The sequence below is a fragment of the Ceratotherium simum genome, chromosome 15, assembly GCF_057802395.1.
Source record: "Ceratotherium simum simum isolate JZ-2026a chromosome 15, ASM5780239v1, whole genome shotgun sequence".
Classification (NCBI taxonomy): Eukaryota; Metazoa; Chordata; class Mammalia; order Perissodactyla; family Rhinocerotidae; genus Ceratotherium; species Ceratotherium simum.
Window position 1 is genome coordinate 59,215,262 of NC_141914.1, and position 22,146 is coordinate 59,237,407.

Genomic DNA, 22,146 nt, shown 5'->3' on the forward strand with positions numbered 1-22,146 from the left:
TGATGTGATGTGGGATAGGCTCAAAGGAATATTTTTTTTCCAAAGTTTTTTGGTAATTTTTTCCCCATTGGCATAAAATGTTCATTTGTACAAACACTCATGATTTGTTTTTTAATAAAAATTGTGTATATTTAAGGTTTACAGCATGATGTTTTGACATACATACACATAGTGAAATGACTACTACAATGAAGCTAATTAACATATATTAACATTTCTCCTTACATTGTTACCACTTTTTTTGTATGGTGAGAACACCTGAAATCTACACTCTTAGCAAATTTCCAGTGTATAACACAGTATTATTTGAGACTTATTTATCATACATAACTGCAACCTTGTTCCCCTTAACCAACATCTCCCCATTTTCCACGCCTCCCCCCCCAGCCCCCCAGGTAACCACCACTCTACTCTCTGCTCTCATGTATTCAACTTTTTTAGATTCCACATAGAAGTGGGATCATGCAGTATTTGTCTTCTGTGTCTGGCTTCTTTCACTTAGCATAATATCCTCCAGGTTTATGCATGTCGTTTGAAATCGCAGGATTTTCTTTTTAAAGGTTGAATAATATTCCAATGTATATAGACACACTACAATTTCTTTATCCATTGATCTGTCAACAGATGCTTAGGTTGTTTCTATGTCTTAGGTATCGTGAATAATATTGCCATGAATTTGGAAGCACAGATGTCTCTTCGAGCTACTGATTTCATTTTATATGAACATCACTGTTTAGAAAGCATTTGTTTTCTTTTTGCATTCTTTCATTTAATATTCACACTCAGAACAGTGAGTCCCAATACCCTAGTAGTATAGATAATGTGCACCCTATACATATATGATTGTGGATGTGTTGGTATGTGATATATGTTAATTATTTGGTGTATAAACTAATATTGAGACTGTATTTTTAAGAATTTAAATGAGATAGGGTCAATCAAGAATAAATTGGTGAAATTAAAATGATGGGGGAAGTGATTATTTTGATTATGGAATGAATAACACGGAAGAGGGGAGATCTTTTGTTTATTTTTTCAGACTATAAAACATGTTTCTTCTTTTCCATTAAGATCATCACTTTCCATTTATGTTACCATTAAGAAATGCCATTTTCTCCCAAGCTGCCATCGGACTCACTGCCAACATATTCCTCCTTCTCTTCCACATCTTCACAGCCCTTCTGGATCACAGGCCGAATGAGCTCACTGAACTGACCATCTGTCACTTGACCCTCATCGACATAGTGATGCTCCTCACCTGGGTGTTCTTGAAGGCAACACGTTTCCGCGTCTTCCCTCTGGGAGTCACTGAAATGAGTGACACGATGATGGCGCAGTGTCGAAGGAGATACAGTCTCCACATTCTGTCACCACACTGAGGTGCAGCACCTCGTGCAACATGAACAGGAAACTGACACAACATGTGAGTTACTTCACTAAAACTGAATCCAAGGCCATTCCTCACAAGAGACAGGACTGCGTTTAGAGAGCAGGAGCCAGCCATCCGTGCCACGTCACAGGCCGGATCAGTGTCCTTGGGCTCTTACCCTGGAAAGTGAGCATGAAGAGTCCCACGGAGCAGCAGCAATTCCGACCAGAAGCGCAAGCGCAGGACCCCTCACCCCTGTGCTGCCATCACAGTCTTGACTGGCCGTCGGTGGCTCTGCACCGTCCCACCTGCACTGGAGGACAGGACCGACCTGTCCTTCCCGGAGCCTGAAATGCCACAGGCCGAGGCCCCCTCACAGCTCCCTCGGACGGACGCACTGCTCACTCAGCGCAGGCTGAGGTGCCTGGACCAGACCACCAGGCTCCCTCACCGTCCGGATCTTACCTTCTAATGGAGGAAGGAGACATGCTTCTAAATACACTCACTTCTAACGTTCAACTTCCTAATTTCTATTAAGATTTGTTTTTGGAGACAGAGGGCCCACTTGCTAGCTGTAGGACACGTGACTTAACTTCTCTAAGCCTCAGTCTCCTCACCCATGAAATGGGCAAAGCTGCCGGCTCTGCCCGGTGGAGTGGGAAGACGGGACAGGGGCCAGGCTCCAGCAACGTGTGCAGCACCCGACCCTGGTTTTGAGCACCTCCTCCTCCTCTCTGTCATATGCGTTCAGGCCTCGAGACTTATAAGATGAAACTGAATCACCCTCCCCCAAACAAAAAACCACTTTTGTTTTATCATCAGAATCAATTTCTCCAAAATATGTACTAATACCTCTGCAGAACAGAAAACATTACGGAACAACAGTTCAGAAAACATTAAAGAGAAAAACCAATACTTGTCTGCTTTGAAACGAAAGTTCTCAGTCACTAACATGTGCACAGATTGACCAGCACGAGAGTCCACTCTCCAAGGTCCCTGTATCGACTCTCTGCTCTCAGACTGACCAGCTCCACTGCGGCTTGATGCCAGAGCCTGCGTATTTCTCCCAGAGAGGGCACCCCTCTGTGGACTGCCCTCATTGTAGTTTCATCATCTCTACACGCGATGTCTTACCACTTATGAAGCCGTTCACATACCTCCTGAGTTAAAAGGACTCAAACCTTGAAAAGAACGCCAGTCTCCAGGCAATGAGTTAAATTGGAAATATGACGACACGCAGGAGAAGCAAGATGGACAGGCACCGTCCACCTGAAGAAAGAGGCCCTTTTAGAAGCGTTTTCCCCCTTTGGTCACCTGGGTCCCAGTCGCTTGATTTCCCACATCTTCTTCCCTGGGATGTCCCTGAGCACACCTGAAGAGGAAGTGGAAATAGTACGTAATTCCGTTAGAAGACAATGGTTGGACTTAACATTATTGATCTGATAGCTGGAAAAGTAGGGGATTGTGCTCAATGAATGTAACCAACTTCTCTCCACTTGGTACCAATCACATTGTAATTCAACCAGGAGAACCACAGAAACGTGAACCATTAGATTCTTTTAGAGCTTACTGTACTGCATCACGTTTCAAGACACTTCCCCAAAGCACTTCTTATATTTTCTGAGATCCTATACTTTATAAATAAAATCAAAGGAAGGGCTCTCTCCTTTCTTTAGAAAACACTTATATTTAAGATAACAGGTTTGCAAGTAGTTATGTTTTAAAATCCTAATAGTTTATATAAAGATGCTGGTGGTTCAGTTCTGAATGGAAGAAAGAAAAGAAAGATAGAAGGAAAAGAAAAGAACCCAGAACTTGAGCTACATCAGAAAACTGGAAACCTGCTTTAGTGAACACACTGGACAGAAGGTCCACATTAAACCCACCGCCCTGTAGTGAGCAGCCCTCTCATCCACTCACGCTCACACTCACACACTGGATTTGCATTATGCACAAGCTCTACAAACTGAAGTTCCTACAGTACAGGGATATGCAAGTGACTATTAATTCAGTTTCTGCTCCTCTGATTACCAAGTGCCAGACACGATGTGAAGCACTGGAGATGCAGGCATAAGATACTGGCTCTGTCCTCAAGGAATGGACAGTGCCGCTATTTAAGTGCTGGCACCAGCCAGTTCCTTGAACTGAGAGTGTGTTTTGACACAGCGCTCGCGGCCCGTGAAGAAGACAACCAGCCCGTGGTCTGACTGCCACCTTCCAGACCTCCACATGCCGGCAGCCCTGGGCCCCCCTCCCTGGTCCTTCTCTTTCCTCCCACACTCAGACCCTCATCCAAAGTGGCCTCCCGCACACTCCTACCTCTAGTCCAGGCCTACTCCCTGAGCTCCAGGCCCAGAGACCCAAAGGCTCCCTGGACATCACAACACAGGTGTCTAACAGGCACCTCACAGTCAGCGCCTACAAAACCAAACTCCATCAGCTCCCACTAAGCAGGATCTCCCCAAGTCTTCCCCACCTGAGTTTCTGAGCTCAGGCCCTAAACCTCCCTCCAGCTTCAACTCCTCCCTCTGCAACCCCGCCCTCACACTTCCAACCTGTACACAGTCCTACGGTCTGGACCTTCAAACACACCCGGAATTCACCCTCCCCACCCTGACCTGAGCCTCAAGGCCTCTTGCCTGGCTTATTGCAACAGCCTCCTAATTGGTCTCCTTGCTTCTGCCATGCTCTGCGGTATGTTCTCAAGAGCAGCCAGAGCGAGTCTGCTAAACATACGTTCAGTCACGTTACTCCTGCTCTCAAAACCTTCCAAAGGGTCACCATCTCGTTGAGAATAGACAGCAACTCCGCACTATGACCCAACGAGGCCCCAGGACTGGGCCCAACTCACCCCTCTGTCTTCAGCTCCTGGTTCCCTCACCCCACCTGCTGTACCCTGGTCACACTGGCCTATTGCTGCTCCCAGAGCACGCCACTCGCCCTTCCTCCTGCACTGCTTTCGTGTCTTACACAAAACGTTCCTCCGCAGTGAGACCTTTCCTGGCCATCCTGGCCACAACTCCAGCCTCCTCTTGCTCGGCCCACATCACTCTCCCACATCCCACTCTTCCACACGGTGTCATGTCATGTCAGCCGGGGCACAGCTGTTGTCTCTTCACTTCTCTAGCCCCAGGGTCTAGAACAATGCCTGAGGCAAACTTTGCACTCCAAAATACATGCAGTTCCTTGAACAGATGAGTATAAAAACAACCAGGAACTGCCTAACACTTGGTCAAGGAAGGCTGAATCTGTAAGGACTCCAGGGATCAGTGGAGGCTGGTCCATTAATCGTCCCTAAAAGGACATATGTACAGCATCACATCAGAAAAGAAATTCCCCAGCACACCCTACAGATATCATATGTATTCTTATCAGCATCAACAGAGGTCTTCCACCTTTTCTACTTTGAAGCAGGCTTCCGTGTCCCATAGGGGATCATCCTAACTTGAACATGAGATTTTCACACTGAAGGTAGTATGACCAACATTAAACTGTGCTTTTCACCGTAACCAAGTCTCTCCGAAGAATGGTCATAGGTATGCAAGCAGTAAGAACTTCAAAGAAAGTGGATAAGTAAATAATTGTGTTCCTTCTCCCACCCCATGCCCCTGCGAACAGTACAACAGCGCCTGATACTTTCTTGTTTTAAAACAAACTTCACAGAAAATCCATCTCGTTAACACGCTCCTTTGGGAGTCAGGGCTACTGTTTCCTCCAGCCACCTAACACATTTAAGTGAAGAGATGCCACAGACCGTTGAAATCTTGGGCGAACATGCCTACGTTACAGTTTACAAACTGGGATTTCAGTCAATTGATGTTGCAGCTGCCAGGAAGAGAAAACCGAAGGAAGAACAATGCCACCCAGGATGACAGGTGGAATTAAATCAGACGAAAGTCTTCCTTGACGGAAGGGGGGTTCTTGAAGGAAATCACTCCCTACAAGGAATGAAATGAACCAAAACTGTTGTGGGATGAAAAAGAGAGCGCGTGTAACAACGCTTTCAAGGCTACTGGACCAAGAGCCACAACATCTTGCATCAAAAATTCCGGAACTGTCCCCTCTGGAGGAGCAGCATAAGAGGATGGGCCAACACCCCACCCCCCCCCCCCCAAAAGCGCCTGGATGATCTGTTGGTCAGTGAATGAAAAAACACAGCTGCGTGTGCTGTGAGTGTTGGAGCGTCTCCCCTCAGCCCCCAACAGAACCAAGAGAGCTTCCCCGTCTTCCCTCCCGGCGGGGGAGGCAGAAGCCCTTTCAAGACGCGCTCCGCCCGAGCGCGTCCCGCCGCCGCGCTGTCCCTTCTCGTCGCCGCGGCCTGGGCCTGGCGGGGGTCGCCGGGCGCTGCGGGCGGCCTGGAAAAGCGCCGGGACCCGCCGATCCCGACCGTGAGCCCCGCGCCGGCCTCGCCCCGCCCGAGGGCCCCGCCCCGGCCGCCGCCCTGCGCCCAAGCCCCCGGGACGTCCCGGGCCGAGGCGCCCGGCGAGCGCCCCCCGCGGCCGCCCCTCCCGGCTCCCTCCGCGCCCCGTCTTCCCGCGCCGACGCGGCTGGGCGCCGCCATCTTGCCGGACGGCGGCCCCCACGTCCCGCCGCCGAGTCGCCGCCGCCGCACCCCTGGGGGGTCCCGCTAGGGGCCCAAACCCCGAGGTGGTGACGGGCTGCGGGCCGCGAACTGAGCCGACCGGCAGGGCAGGGGGAGAAGCCGCCCCTCCCTCCGCCGGTCACCGGGCTGCCCGCCGGCCACGGCCCCGCCCGCTGGGCCCCGCGGGGAAACTGACGCCGCGCGGCCGGCCCGAGGCGGGCTCACTTGGTGCGCCGGGCCTCGGGGCCGGTCCCGCGAATGAGCCAGCGCCCGGGCGCTGTGTGACCTTGGCCCTGGCTGGCGTCTCTGGCCCGGGCTCCTCGCGTCGCCGTGGCCACCGGCGGTCACTCCCGCGCGCACCCTGAGCCCACCTGGAGGCCGCCCGGCTTCCACCTTAGGGCCTCCACCACCCTCTCACCACCACCCCGCGGCCACCTTAAGCTCCCCTCACTCAAGTTGGTGCTGACAATTTCCAGAAACAGTGTGTTCCGGAAACGCTCCTCTTTTGGTCAGCTGTCCTCCTGCGTTTGCTGTGACTTTTCCGCTCCTTTGATCCTGGGAGCCTGCCTTGATCTCTGCCATCAGGACTGTGGCTGAGCAAATGCAACTTGTACCTGGGTTACCACGGGCTCCCAGATGCTCTGTGACTAGAAGGATCTGGCGGTTCCGGGAAAGGTAGCTCTGCCCATAGAGGTGAGGCCTGGAGCGGATCCTGACAGCATCCTGCGAGGAGCAGGGCACGGCCCACGCCTCCTGGAGAGGCTGACCCTGCGGACTCGCGGGAGGGGCGCCTTTCCCACTTCCTCCTGGGCCCCCGAGGAAGTTGGCCCCGGACAGGGCAAGGGGTTTGGCTTCCCTCTGGCCTGGCGCCTTCCTGAGGGCTTCTGGAATTCAGCTATTTCAGCGAGTCCCTTTCTGTGGACTTCCACACTGAAGGTGCCAGGACAGTGAACTGAAGGGACTTGCCTTGAAAGACCCCCTCGCAGATACTTCTGTTTGATGTTGCAGGGTGTTAAGTTTTAAAGACCTGAATGCCGCTTGTCATTTATAGTCTTATTGGAAGTTTACAGTGGTTTGTTCTGAGTCTCATGTTGTTCCCGTCTATCAAAAGAACTGGTAATATTGGATTATTTCCAGAGGTCAGCCACTGAGCTTTCTGGACAGTTTCTTTTAGAGCTTGTGTCCCAAAAATTTGGTTACTGTGTTTGAAAATGAGGCAGGCTGCTCTTGGCATTCATAATGGTCTAACGTGGTAGGGGGCCAAGGAGGTGGGAATTGGGGGGGAGGTGTTTGGGAGATGGGCTCAGAAAGCATGGAGCAAGTTTAGAAGGTCATGTTACTTAGAAGTTCCTGAGGAGCTAGTATCCACCCAGGTCCTGGTCCACAGCGGCCTCAGGTGGGTTAGATGACCGCAGATGGAGCAGAGAGCCCTGTGGAGTGACCACCCCCACCCCCATGTGCGCAGTTCCATCTCAATAGAAATCTTACCTTAATGAGAAGAAAGGAATATTCAGTATGTTGCTCAGTATCTTCCAGGGGCTGGTTGTGTCTTAAAGGGAGCTGTTTTACCCCTGATAGTGGAAGTGCAGTAGGAACACAGACCTACAGTTTTTGAGTCTGACCCCCTCTTAGAGCTGGTCGCCCATCCTCAGCTGCTTGAGCCACAGCTGGCGCCAGACGCCATGCTGAGTGTCTGGGAAGCTCTGCTGGCTGACACCTGGCCTGGCTTCTAAATAGGGGGACCAACCATCCTGTTTTTAGCACCAAAATCCTGCATCCCCAGCACAGCAGGACGGTTGGTCAGCTGTGAGCTTCTTAGAGCTGTTTCTGGGGCTTCCTGAAGCCTGTCCTGTGGTCTTGATGCCATCCTGTGCCATGTGTCTGAGCATCTGTATGCCTTGAGCATATGTAGGAGGAGTTCCTCACCTTCCTTATCTGCCCTGCAGACTGTAAGCTCCTTAAGGGTAGGCAATGGGTCCTGCATCTTTCCATTCCAGTAATAACTTGCAAGTAGAAGGTGTTCCTTCAGTCTTTACTCGGGTTTTAAATGTGGAAGTCAATACAGGTCTGGGTATTTGCAAAAACACTTGTTTTGCTTTTATAGTAGATCATTTTAGGGAAAGTCGTTTAATTATGTCTTTCTGATTACTGTGTCATTTGTCCTGCAGGTTCCCCCCAAAGACCTCAGAACGTCTCATCCAGTGGTTAAAAGCTGTTCAGAGGGATAACTGGACCCCCACTAAGTATTCTTTCCTCTGTAGTGAACATTTTGCCAAAGACAGCTTCTCCAAAGGCTGGAGGATCAGCACTGCCTGCTCAAGTCCATGGCCGTGCCCTCCATCTTTTACCTGATGCCACACCAGAGAGAAAGGACACCAGAAAGGCCTTGGGGGCCTTGGGGGCCTGAGGGGACATTCAGTGAAGCAGAAGAGAAGGGAGGTGCAGCTTCATCGTCGTCCTCAAGTGAAAACCTGATGGACAAGCCAGAGTGCTACAAGTTGAAGCGAGCCGCTCTGCAGGGTGAAACTGCACCGAGGGCCGCCCAGGAGCCGCCCGGTCGGGAGAGAGCACAGCACTCTCTGGAAGGAACTCAGGAGATGGTGTGGCCATCACAGCCTCAGGCAGCCAGGGGGAAGCAAACACCTCTACTGTGGGTCCTGGCGATGAGCTCAGCACCTCCCCCTATGGGGCCAGGTAGATAAGAGTGGGGGGTCCTCAGATGACTTTCTCTCCCACCCCCAGGATCTGGGGCATGCAAATTTATCGGCTTGCTTCCTTCCTAACAGAATTTTCTTCTCCAAACACAATCCGGAGAGGTGCATCCCCAAGAGCCTGTCGAACGAAAGAGGTTGGAGAGAGACGTGGAGCCTGGTTGCAGGGGGACCAGCCTGGGGCCAGACAAGGGCTTGGCCCAGAGCCCCCAGACTTTATCACTCAGACTGATGCCTCAGAAGCCCGCCCAGAGCCCCTCTGTCCCTCTGACACGTCAGCCCGACGCCAGCTGTGGAATCTGCAGAGTGAGCCCAGTGATGCAGCCCCATGTCCACCACCACGGTCATCCTGTCAGCGTCGGGGGCCTGCAGACTCCTGACTCGCCGCACTCCTACTGCTTCTGCTCTGGGCAGAACAAGAGCCAGGGGTGCTGCCTGCAGGGGCAGGTGGCAAAGAATGGAGAGCCGAAGACCCTGCGGCAGAGGGTCAGTGCTCAGACAGCAGGCGTCCAAGCTACAGGAGAAGCTGGACGAGCTGAAGACAGTGAGCTTCCCCTCCCTGAGCAGCCTGCTGCCCCCCTGCCAGGGTCAGTACCAGAGCCTGGCGGCTCGCCCCGCCCGGTCGTTATGAGGGGTTTCTTGCTATGTGGCTGAGGGCCCCTGAGCACTTCTGTGTGTCACATCCTCCCTGCTCTCCTGCTCTCTTGGGAGAAGGCTCTGATAGTAGCCGCGCCTTGTAGACAGGGAGCCCGGGCTGGAGAGCTTACCTCCCTCGTTCCAGGACACTCGAGAGGCATCTGTAGCTGTCAGGGTCTAGCTGGTGGGAAAGGAGGCATTTCAGGTCAGCTGGGAAAGCCAGAACTACCCAGTGAGTGGTGCCTGGACAGTTGGTTTTCCACTTGATCGGGGGAAAGTCGGCTCTATTGCATACCGCGCACAACATAAACTCCAAATGAGTTAGGATCTAAATGTGAAATAAAATAGACACAGTAAACTATTAGAAAAGTTACAGGAGAGTCTTAAAGTCTTGGGGAGGTTCTTTCCATTCGTGTTTTAATGAATATCCTCAAAGTTAAGTCATTTTGAACATTAATAATAGTTTCTTTCAAATTTTAAACGTCTGTTCAAGTAGAGTACATTCTCTTTTGTAAAAATTAAAACACTGCAGAAATATGTTTCCCCATTACAGAAGTGGGGAAAATCCCCCCACTTTTATTCCAACTTTTATTCCTTGTTGCTAGTAAAATTTGGCGTGTTATCTCTTAGATCATTTTCTGTGCTCTTACATATTTTTATGGCTATGTTTCTGCTTTTCTTCATATTTTACTGTTTAGTGCTTGCAAAAATTGGTTTCTAGATCTTCTTTACATATTGAGGATAGTATCTTTTGCCTGTTATCTATACATGGAAAACATTTCCCTACCACGTTGTTCATTGGATCTGGGTCAATGTTTGTCTTGTAGGATGTAAGTAACACTTCAGGTGGAAAAGGCTCTTGTGTGACAGGCTGCTCAGGACCTTCTGGGCCTCCAGGTCAACAACCATTAGCACAGCCCAAAATAAAAACAAAAGCCAAAACCCATCCTGTGTGTTTCCAAATGCACCCTGAGGGAAGAACAGCTCCAGGTGAGGACCACTGATGTCCTGGTCAATTGTCCACTATATTCCCCCATCGTGTTACAGCTTTTTTGCGGTTTCTCATACCTGACGTTACTTCTGGGTACCTTCCTCTGTTCCTATTGGTCAGACTTCCCAACGTTTGTCACTCTTACAGGTCCCTCCCGACAGCCAGCCCTTTGCTCCATTGATCAGGTCTTCACTGTTGTTTCTACCTCATGAATCCTCACTTCTTTCTGCTTTTTTCTCCTGGAGGGAAGTGCTTAGCTTCTTCGTGTGCAGTTTCTATTTCCTGACCCCTGCAGTCAAGGCTGTGTCCCTTCTCCTGTCCCTTTCGCCTCACACCATGGCTGTGCCGTGTGCTGCCCTCATTCCTGTTCATTTCTAAATAGTTTGTAATTTCAGTCGACTCCCTCTTTCACCTGAGTTATTTAGAAGAGTGTGGAGAGATTTTCAAGTTTGATAGATTGGGGGAGGGGAGCTAATTGTTTTGTAATTATTCTTTAATTTTATTGCTTTAAGCTCCTGTAACATGGTCACTTAAAGATATCTGCTTTTTAGAATCTTTTGATATTTCGTTGTGGCTTAATACACCATCCATTCTGGTGACCGTTTCATTGTGGTTGAGAAGAATGTATCCTCTCCAGCAGTTCCTTACACTGCTCTCCCTCAGGCTGAGGCTGGATCTGGCTTATTTGTGTGAGTGAGCAGATCTGTCTCCTAACTCACTGTATCACTCCCTCTGTTGATTCCTAAGAGAGGAAAGGTAGGTCTCCCTGTGATTCTGGAGGTGCCTGTGTCTTCCTGTTTGTGTGTCTAGTTTTGCTTTATGTTTCAAGACCATGTTGTTAGATGCATAAGTGTTCCTGACTGTTATCAACACAGAAAACCCCTTTTTGTCCCATTGACACTCTTTTCTTTATCTCCTTATTTTCAACCTATTTATATCCCTTTATCTTATAGCTATATTTGAACTTGATCTGAGAGCTTCTGTCTTTTTATAGAGTAATTTAATCCATTTGCAATTATGATTGTTGATACGTTGGTATTTTGGCCTTCCAGTTTATTTTATTTTTAATTTGTTAGGCTTTCTCATTGTTTCTTTTTCTGTTCTCCTAGTGGATGTCTTTCAGCTTTTAAAAATAACCATTTAAGCCTGTCTTTCTGTAAATGCTTAGTGTTGATCAGTTCCTGTGTTGTACACTGCCAGCCCCTCACCCTCACTCCCCAGGTGGAGACTGTCTGTGATCTTAGTTCTATATTCTTCTTTTCCCCCTCAAGCAGCCACAATTAGATGTAAATATGCATTCTATTGGTTACTTTATTCACCACTATTTTTTTTAAATTTTTTGTTTATTGCAGTTAACATTGGTTTATAACGTTGTAAAAATTTCAGGTGTACATCATTATAATTCTAAATCTGCATAGATTACATCATGTTCACCACCCAAATACTAATTACAACCCATCACCACACACATGTACTGAATTATCCCTTTCACCCTCCTCCCTCCCCGCTTCCCCTCTGGTAACCACCAATCCAATCTCTGTCTCTATGTGTTTGTTTATTGTTGTTATTATCTACTACTTAATGAAGGAAATCATACGGTATTTGACCTTCTCCCTCTGACTTATTTCACTTTGCATAATACCCTCTATTTATTGTATCCAGTGTTTCCTCTTTTTCATAAATACTTAATGACTTTTTTGGAACTCGAATGACAGTAAAATTTTGAGAGGAATCGAGTTTGAGATACTCCTTAGGTGCTGATGCCAGAGAGCCGGCTCCCAAGCTCTTCAAGTTGCATCTGTGTGTCTGCAGAGTGCGGGATGCAGAGTGGTGTTTACAGCCATGGAACTGAATGAGGTTTCCTGGAGAAACTGTGTGTCTGGAGAAGTGCTGGGGCCTAGCCTAGGGGCAGGCAGTGTTCGTAGAGGTGCAGCTGAAGAGGGTCCAGGAAAGGAGACTGAAAAGACAGAGCATGGGGTCATGGGAGCCAGGAGGGGAAAAGGGTATTGCAGAAAGGAGGTCCTCAGCTGAGCTGGATACATCTCTGATCAGAATGGAGAAAAGATGGCTGGACTTGGCCACATGGAGTCACTGGTGACTGCAGTCTCCTTGGAGTGGTGGCAGTGGTGCTGGGTCTAGAGTGGGTGAACAGGGGCTTTAGGGGGTGGTGCTGGGGATGAGGCACTTTGTTTAGGAGATTTAGCCCTGAAAGGGATTTGGAAAATTGGACAGTAGCCAAAAGGGAACATGGCTTCAAGGGAGAGTTTCATGTGAATGGTGGAGACAAGGGAGCAGGTGTCTGAGCTGTGGGTGGGCCGGGATGGAGAGGAGGAGCTGTGAGGGCCAGGGAGGAGGGTGCTGAGCCCTGGGGAGGTGCAGGGCTGGGCTTTCCCCCCTAGGGAGCGGGCGGAGAGCAAGGGGACAGATGCTGAGCTGGTGGAAAGGCGTACCTGTGCCTCTGCTCCTGTGTTCCCCGGAGTGTGAGGCTGGTCACTAGCTGGGAGTGGAGGGGCGATGCAGCAGGTGTTAGGAGAGCAGCAGTGGGAGCAGTAGGAGGGAGAGAGGACACCCTGGCTTGGTCTACAAGGCTCACCCAGAGCCCCCACTGGGGTCTGTGGTCTCCACCTGTTGGCTCTCTTTGATGTCTTCCTCAAGGTGTCTGCTCTCTTGATGGTTCCCAGTGCTGTTATGAATTCATTCATCAGTCAAGGAATCTTCTGGACATTTTTAGGGATTTTATGTTGAACAGGCTATACACATATTTCTTCAGTCCATTACCTTTAGTCAATCGCTTTACTTTTGGACAGATTCCCTACCACAGAGCTGCGGGGCCAGTGCGCCTGCGGGTTCTAGGGTTTGGGAGGTTTGCCCTCCGGAAGGCCGGTGCTGATGGGCATTCTCACAGGACATGGTGTTCTCTCCCTGAGCCCGCTGTGACTCCAGGTGTCATGTTGTTTTAAACACGGGCCAGTTCTAGCAGGGTGCATTGTTGGCATTCCTGTGGACCAGTGAGGATGAACATTTTTCCGGGTTCAGTATCTCCTTGTCGCTTCCCCACCGCGCCGCCCCCCACCTTGCTTCCCGAGCTCTGAACCTTCCCGATGTAACCAGGACGTTCACTCTATCCAGTGTGAATCCATATTCTCTCAGTGGACTCAGCGAATACTTGCTTCAAACGTCTGTTTTCTTCTCGTTTCTTCATTGTACATACGATTCTTGAGTTAATCTGGAGTTTTAAAAACGTTTTATTGTGGAAAATCTTGAACATACACAATTGAGTAGAAAAGTATAATAAGCGCATGTCCCTATCCTCCCGCTTCAACATTTATCAGTATTCTGAGATTCTTGTTTCTTCTATATTTCTACCCGCTCCCTACCTTCCATTGATTATTTGTTAATTAATAGAGTGATTTTTAAGGAAAGGTTTACCTTGACAGAAAAATGCAGCAGATAGTACAGAGAATTTCTTCCTCCTCCCCACACAGTCGCCCCTGTTATTAACATCTTGCATTACCACTTGTGTTAGCATGGTTCATGCATCACAAGCGGTGAACCAACATCGATACGTTGCTATTAACGAAGTCCATAGTTTACAGTACGGTTCACTGTCTGTAGTTGGATTTTGAGAAATGCATGATCTCCTGGATTCACCATTACAGTATCCTACGGAATAGTTGCATGGCCCTAAAAATCCCTGTGCTCTGTCTGTTCTTTTCTTCCTTCCCAACACCAGGCAACCACTCATCTTTATATTGTTTCTATAGTTTTGCCTTGTCTAGAATGGCATATATTTGGAATATGTGGATACTATAGAATAGAGTATGTGGCCTTTTCAGGTTGGCTTCTTTCACGTAGCAATATCTATTTAAGCTTCCTCTATGTCTTTTTGTGGCTTGATAACTCATTTCTTTTCTTTTTTTTTTAATATTGACTTAAAATACACATAGCAAAAAATGTACCTTGTAATCTGTTTTTAAGTATAAACTTCAGTGGTATTCAATACATTCACATTGTTGTGCAGCCATCACCACCATCCATCCCCATCACCCTTGTAGATCTGAAACTCTCTACCTATTAAACAATAACTCTCCCTTCGCCCCTGCTCCCAGACCTTGGCAGCCACCATTCTGCTTTCTAACTTTATGATTCTGACTCCTCTAAGAACCTCATATAAGTGGAATCATACAGTATTTGTCTTTTTGTGACTGGCTTATTTCACTTAGCACAATGTCCTCGAGTTTGATCCATGTTGTAGCATATTGCAGAATTTGATTCCTTTTTAAGGCTAATAGTATTCCTTTGTATATATATATACCACATTTTGTTTATCCCTTCATCCGTTGATGGATACTTGGGTTGCTTCCATGTTTTAGCTGTTGTGAATAATGCTGCTTTGAACATGGGTGTCCAGATATCTCTTTGAGACCCTGCTTTTCTTTTGGATATGTACTCAGAAGTGGAATTGCTGGGTCATATGGTCATTCAATGTTTAATTTTTTGAGGAACTTCCATTCTGTTTTCCATAGTGCCTGCACCATTTTACATTTTACATTAATGATGTACAAGGGTTCCAATTTCTCTGCCTCCTCCCAGCACTTGTTGTTTTCTTTTTTTTGCATAACAGCTATCTTAGTGGCTGGGAGGTGTTATCTTATTGTAATTTTGATTTGCATTTCCCTAATGATTAGTGATATTGAGCATGTTTTCATGTGCTTATTGGCCATGTGTACATCTCTTTTGGAGAAACGTCTATTCAAGTCGTTTGCTGATTTTTGAATCGGCTTGTTTTTTTTTGTTGTTTAGGTTTAGGAGTTCTCTTTATATTCTGGATATCAATCTCTTATCAAAAATTTGATTTTCAAATACTTTTCGCCATTCTTTGGGGTGCCTTTTTACTCTGTGGATAGTGCCTTTCGATGTACAAATTTTAAAAATGTTCATAAAGTCCCATTTTTGTGTTTTTTCTTTTGCTACCTGTGCTTTTAGTGTCATATCCAAGAAATCATTGCCAAGTCCAGTGTCGTAACAGTTTTGTCCAGTGTTTGCTTCTAAGCGTTTTATTGTTTTAGGCCTTACATTTAGGTCATTGATCCATTTTGAGTTAATTTTTGTATATGGTGTTAGCTGAGGGTCCAACTTCATTCTTTTGCAGATTTATATCCAGTCTTCCCAGCACCATTTGTTGAAAAGACTGTCCTTTCTCCATTGAATGGTCTTGGTACCCTTGTCAAAAACCATTTGACCATGTATGTGAGGGTTTATTTCTGGGCTCTCTATTGGTGTATATATCTGTCTTTATGCCAAGACCACACTGTTTTGATTACTGTAGCTTTGCAGTAAGTTTTGAAATCAGGAAGTGCGAGTCTTTCAGTTTTGTTCGTTTTCAGGATTGTTTTGGCTATTCCAGGTCCCTTGTGGTTCCATATGAATTTTAGGATGGGTTTTTCTATTTCTGCAGAAAAATCATTGGGATTTTGATACAGATTAAATTGAATCTGTAGATTGCTCTGGGTAATATTGCCACTTTAACAATCCTTCCAATCCACGAGCACACAATGTATTTCCATTTGTGTAAATCTTTAATTTCTTTCTGAAATATTTTGGGGCTTTTATTGTGCAAATCTTCCACCTTCTTGGTTAAGTTAATTCATAAGTATTTTTATGCTATCGTTAAGAGTTGTTTTTGTAATTTCCTTTTCAGATAGTTCATAGAAATTGTGTTGTGTATAGAAATGCAACTTATTTTGAGTGTTGACTTTGTATCTTGCTACTTTGCTGAATTCATGTATTAGCTCTAACCTTTTTTGTGGAGTGTTTAGGATTTTCTACATATGAAATCATATCATCTGCAAACAGAGATAATTTTGCTTCTTTCTCTCCAGTTTGGAAGCCTTTTCTTTCCTTTGCTTGCCTCATGGCTCTGGCTAGAACTTCCAGTACTGTGTGGAATGGAAGTGGTGAAAGCATCTTTCCTAGTTTGTGGTCTTAGAAGAAGGGCTTTCAGTCTTCCAGTATCAAGTATTGTATTTGTTGTGGGTGTTTCACATGACTGTTTTTCATGGTGAGGTAGTTTACTCCTATTCCTCCTTAATCGAGTGTGTTATCATGAGAGGATGTATAATTTTGTCAAGCGGTTTTTTTTGCTTCCTTTTGTTGAAGTGGCATATCACATTGATTGATTTTTGTATGTTGAACAATCCTTGCATTCCAGGAATGAAACCCACTTGGTCAAGGTGTGTAATCCTTTTAATACTCTGCTGAATTAAGTTTGCTAGTATTTTGTCGAGGATTTTTGCATCAATGTTCATAAGGAATATTGGCCTGTAGTTTTCTTTTCTTGTGGTGTTTTTCTGGCTTTGGTCTCAGGGTTATGTTGGCCTCATAGAATGAGTTAGGAAGTGTTTCCTCTTCTTCATTTTTTTGGAAAGGTTGGAGAATAACTGATATTAGGTATGTTTGGTAGAATTCACCAGTGAAGCCATCGGGTGCTGGGCTTTTCTTTGCCAGGAGATTTTTGATTACTGATTCAGTCTCCTTACTAGTTATAGGTTTATTCGGATTTTCTATTCCTTTGTGATTTAGTCTTGGTAGATTTGTGTTTCTAGGAACTTGTCCATTTCATCTAGGTTATCCAATTTTGGGGTGTACGATTGTTCATAGTACTCTTTTATAATCTTTTTGGGTTCTGTAGAATTGGTAGTAATGTCTCCACTTTTATTTCTGTTTTTAGTCATTTGATTCTTCTTTTCTTAGTCCATCTAGCTTAATGTTTGTCAGTGGTTTCATCTTTTCAAAGATGTTTGGCCTATTTTTTAATTGGGTTGTTGATTTTCTTGTTGAGTGTTATGAGTTCTTTGTGTTTTTTGGGTATAAGTCCTTTCTTGCATTAATTCACTACCTATAATAACATGACAGTCCATTTTACATGTTAAATGTATGATAATGTATGAAATAGAAATGGTAGGAAAAAACTAAACAGGGGTCAGCAACATGGATTTTTCCAAAACTAGGGACCAAAGAAGATGTGTTGCCTGCTGGGCCCAAGGAGGAGCTGGGGAGGATGACGGGTACAGCATTTTTTTTTTTGTAAAAATTTTCTCTGAGTCTTTCTTCCTGGCCTGTCTTTTTATTCTCTTAAGTGTGTCTTTAGCAGAACAGAAATTTTAAAGTTTAATTAAGTCCAACTTACCAATTTTTTCCTACATGGATTGACTTTTGGTGTTGTATCTAAAATCTCGTTGCCAAATCCAAGATCATAGAGATTTTATCCTATGTTTTTCTAAGGTGTTTTGTACTTCTGCACATTATATTAGGTCTGTGGTTGATTTTGAGTCAGTTTTTGTGAAAGATGTAAGGTCTGTGTCTAGATTCCTCTTTTTCTTTTTTGTATAGTCATCCAGTTGTTCCAGCACCGTTTGTTGAATGGACTATTCTTTCTGTATTGTATTGCCTTTGCTCCTTTGTCAAAAATTAGTTTCCTTATTTGTGTGGGTCTATTTCTGGACTCTCTGTTGTTTTCCATTGATCTATGTATTTATTCTTTTGTCAGTACCAAGCTGTATTGATTATTGTAGCTTTTTAGTAAGTCTAACTAGGGTACTGTGGGTTCTCCATCTTTGTTCTTTTCCATGAATATTATGGTGACTGTTCTGGGTCTTTTTCCTCTCCATAGAAACTTTAGAATCAGTTTGTGGACATGCGCAAAATGACTTACTGTGATTGTGGTTGGTATTGTGTTGAATCTATAGATCAAGTTGGGAAGAATTGACATCTTAACAATATTAAGTCTTACAATCCATGAACATGGAGTATTTCCATCCATTTATTTAGACCTTTTATTTCTTTCATCAGAGTTTTATAGTTTTTTTCATCAAAATTGTATATATATTTTGTTATAGTTATTATTATATTTAATATTTTACAGTAAATAAATATTATTTAAATATTTCTCTCTTTTTTTGGTGCAAGTTTGAATGTTATTGTGTCTTTAATTTCAAATTCCAATTGTTTATTTCTGGTATATAGGAAAACAATTGATATTTGTTTGTTAACCTTGTATCCTGCAACTTTGCTGTAACTGCTTATTAATTCCATGAGGTTTTTGTGGATTCTCTGGGATTTTCTGCATAGAAAGTCACATCATCTGCAAACGAAGACAGTTTTTCTGCCTCTTTCAATCTTATAATTTTTTCCCTTTTTTTCCTCTTCTTGCATCAACTAGGACTTCCAGTACAGTGTTTGATATGAGTGGTGAGAGGGGCATCCTTGCATCCTAGTTCCTGCTCTCAGGAGGAAAACTTTGAGTTTCTCACCATTAAGTATGATGTTAGCTGTAGGGTTTTTTAAATAGATGTTCTTTATCAAGTTGAGGATGTTCCCCTTTATTCCTAGTTTTTGAAAGTTGTTATCATGAATGGGTGTTAGATTTTGTCAAATATGTTTTCTGCATCTATTGATATGATCATGTGATGTTTCTTCTTTAGTCTGTTGGTGCGATGGATTACATTAATTGATTTTAGAGTACTGAATCAGCCTTGCATACCTGTAATAAACCCACTTGGTCATGGTATATAATTCTTTTTTTTACATTGTTGGATTCAATTTGCTAATGCTTGTTGAGGATTTTTGCATCTATGTTCATGAGAGATATTTGTCTGTAGTCTTCCTTTCTTGTAATGTCTTTGTCTGGCTTTGGTCTTAGGGTAATGATGGCCTCATAGCATTAATTAGGAAGTATTCCCCCTGCTTCTACCTTGTAGAAGAGACTGTAGAGAATAGGTAAACTCTCTTCCTTAAATGTTTGGTAGAATTCACCGATAAACAAACACACCTACTCATGGTGCTTTCTGTTTTGGAAGGTTATTAATTATTGATTCAATTTCTTTAATAGATATAAGCCTATTCATATTATCTGTTTCTTCTTGTGTGAATTTTGATAGTCTGTGTCTTTTAATGAATTTGTCCATTTCACCTAAGTTATCCGATTTGTGGGAATAGAGTCCTTCATAGTATCCCTTTATTAACATTTTAATGCTTATGGGATTAGTAGTGATGACTCTCTTTTATATATGGTATTGGTAATTTGTGTCTTGTCTCTTTATTTTTTCTTAGTTAACTGGGCTAGGATTTATCAGTGTTATTGATCTTTTCAAAAAAAGCAACCTTTGGTTTTGTTGATTTTCTTTATTGTTTTCCTATTTTCAATTTCATTGGTTTCTGCACTGCTTTTTTTTTCTTTTCTTCTGCTTGCCTTCAACTTAATCACTCTTCTTTTTCTACTTTCCTAAGGTCAAAACTTAGATTTTTAATTTTAGATATTTCTTCTTTTCTGGTATATGCATTCAGTGCTGTAAATTTCCCTCTAAACGTTGCCTTTCCTGCATCCCACAAGTTTTGATGAGTTGTATTTTTCATTTCCATTTACTTCAAATATTTTCTTTATTTCTGTTGATGCTTCCTCCTCTTCCCACTTGATATTTAGAAGTGTCTTTAATCTACAAGTATTTGAGGATTTTTCAGTTGTCTTGCTGTTACTGATTTCTAGTTTAATTCCATTGTGTTCTAAGAGCATATTTTGTACGGTCTCTATTTTGTTAAATTTGTTAAGATATGTTTTATGGCTCAGAATGTGATCTATCTTGGTGAATGTTCCATGTGAGCTTGAGAAGTTGTGTGTTCTGCTGTTGTTGGATGAAGTAGTTGTTAGTCGAGCTTCTTCAGAGAAACAGAACCAATAGGATGTATACATATACATATATAAGAGGATACTATTATAGATATGGGCCCCCACAATTATGGATTGCAAGCTGGAGAATGAGGAAAGCTGGTGGAGTAATTCAGTCACTGTCCAAAGGCCTGAGACTTGGCAGGGGGTGGGGGGGTCAGGGGATAGGGGCGATGGTGTAAGTTCCCGTCTGTATCTGAAGGCCCAAGGACCAGGAACATTGATGCGCCAGAACAGAAGACAGATGTTCCAGCTCAAACAGAGAGCAAATTTGCCCTTCCTTCATCTTTTTGTTCCATTCAGTCCTTCAATGCCCACCCACTTAGGGGAGGGCATCTGCTTTACTCAGTTCAGCAATTCAAATGCTGATCTCTTCTGGAAACACCCTCACAGACACACCCAGAAATGATGTTTTTCCAGGAATCTGGGCATCCTCGTAGCCCAGTCAAGTTGACGCAGAATATTGACCATCAGAGTAGTCTATAGATATCAGTTATATCAGTTGATTGATGGTGCTGAGTTCAACGATGCCCTTACTGGTTTTCTGCCTGCTAGATCTGTTCATTGCTAATAGAGTGATGCTGAAGTCTCCAGCTATGATAGTGGATTTGGCTATTCCTCCTTGCAGTTCTATCAGTTTTTGTCTCGTGTATTTTGGTGCTCTGTTGGTAGGTACATAGATATTAAGGATTATTATGTCCTGGATAATTGACACCTTTGGTAGTATGTAATACCCCTCTTTATCCCTGATGATTTTTCTCGTCCTAATGTCTGCGTTGTCTGAAATAATATAGCTATTCCAGGTTTCTTTCAATTTGTGTTAGCAGGATATATCTTTCTCTATCCCTTTACTTTTAATTTGTGTCTTTATATTGCGAGTGGCTTTCTTATAGACCACATATAGTTTTCTTTTCTGTACTCTGATAGTCTCCCTCTTTTAATTGGTGTACTTAGAGGATTCATGTTTAAACTGATTATTGCTACAGTTGAATTAATATCTATCATGGTTGTAACTGCTTTCTATTTGCTTTTTTGGTTCCTCTTCTTTTGTCCTTCTCTGATTTAAACTGAGTGTTTAATTTTATTTCATTTTGTCTCCTTTCTTAGAATATCAATTATAGTTCTTTCTAAAACTTTTTAGTGGCTCTCCTCGAGTTTGCACTATACCGCCACAACTAATCTAAGTCCATTTTCAAATAACACTACACTGCTTCACAGATAGTGCAAGTCCTATATAAGAGAGTATTCCCAATTCCTCCCCTGCCTTCCTTATAAAATTGCTGTCATTCATTTCACTTATACATATGCTGTGATCTCATCATTATTGTTGTAAATTTGAACAAACATTTATGTGTTAGGTCAATTAAGAATAAGAAAAAGAAAATATTTTATTTACCTTCAATTATTGCTTTTGTGATGCTCTTCTTTATCTCGCTTCGGGTTTCTGACCTATATCATTTTTCTTCTCTCTGAAGAACTTCTAGTATTTCACATAGAGAATGTCTACTGGCAATGAATTCTCTCAGGTTATGTATGAAAAAGTCTTCATTTGTTCTTTACCTTTGAAGGATAGTTGCACTGGAGATAGAATTCTCCTCTTTTCTTGCATGTCTTCTAATGAGAAGGGCGCTGTAATTCTCCTTCTTATGCTGAAGATAAGGCTTCTTTTCCTCTGGGTTCTTTCAAGATTCTCTTTGTCTTTGGTTTGCTGCAGTTTGAGTACGATATGCCTAAATGTAGATTTTTTTTGTATTGATTGTATTTGGTGTTCTCTGAGCGTCCTGGATCTGTGATTTGGCATCTAGCATTAATTTGGAAAAATCTCAGCTATTATTACTTCACATATCTTTTCTTCTCCTTTCTCTCTTTCTTTTCCATCTGTTATTTCCATTATGCATATGTATCAGTTTTGTGATTGCCAACAATTCTCTGATACTCTGTTCTCACCCCGGACCCATTCTTTGTTTTCGCATTTCAGTTTGGGAAGTTTCTACTGTTGTATCTTCAAATTCACTGCTTCTGTCCTCAGCCTTGTCCATCAAAGGCATTCTTCATTTCTCTTACAGTTTCTTCCCCCCATAAAACCCGGTAGATAGTTGTATGTCATAGTTGCACATCCTTCTTGTTGCTGTA

General features: G+C 44.2%; 1 pseudogene; it reads left to right on the forward strand.

Moving 5' to 3' along the window:
* Positions 1–22,146, forward strand: part of LOC147915222 (peroxynitrite isomerase THAP4-like) — a 78,218-nt pseudogene that overhangs the window by 28,621 nt on the left and 27,451 nt on the right.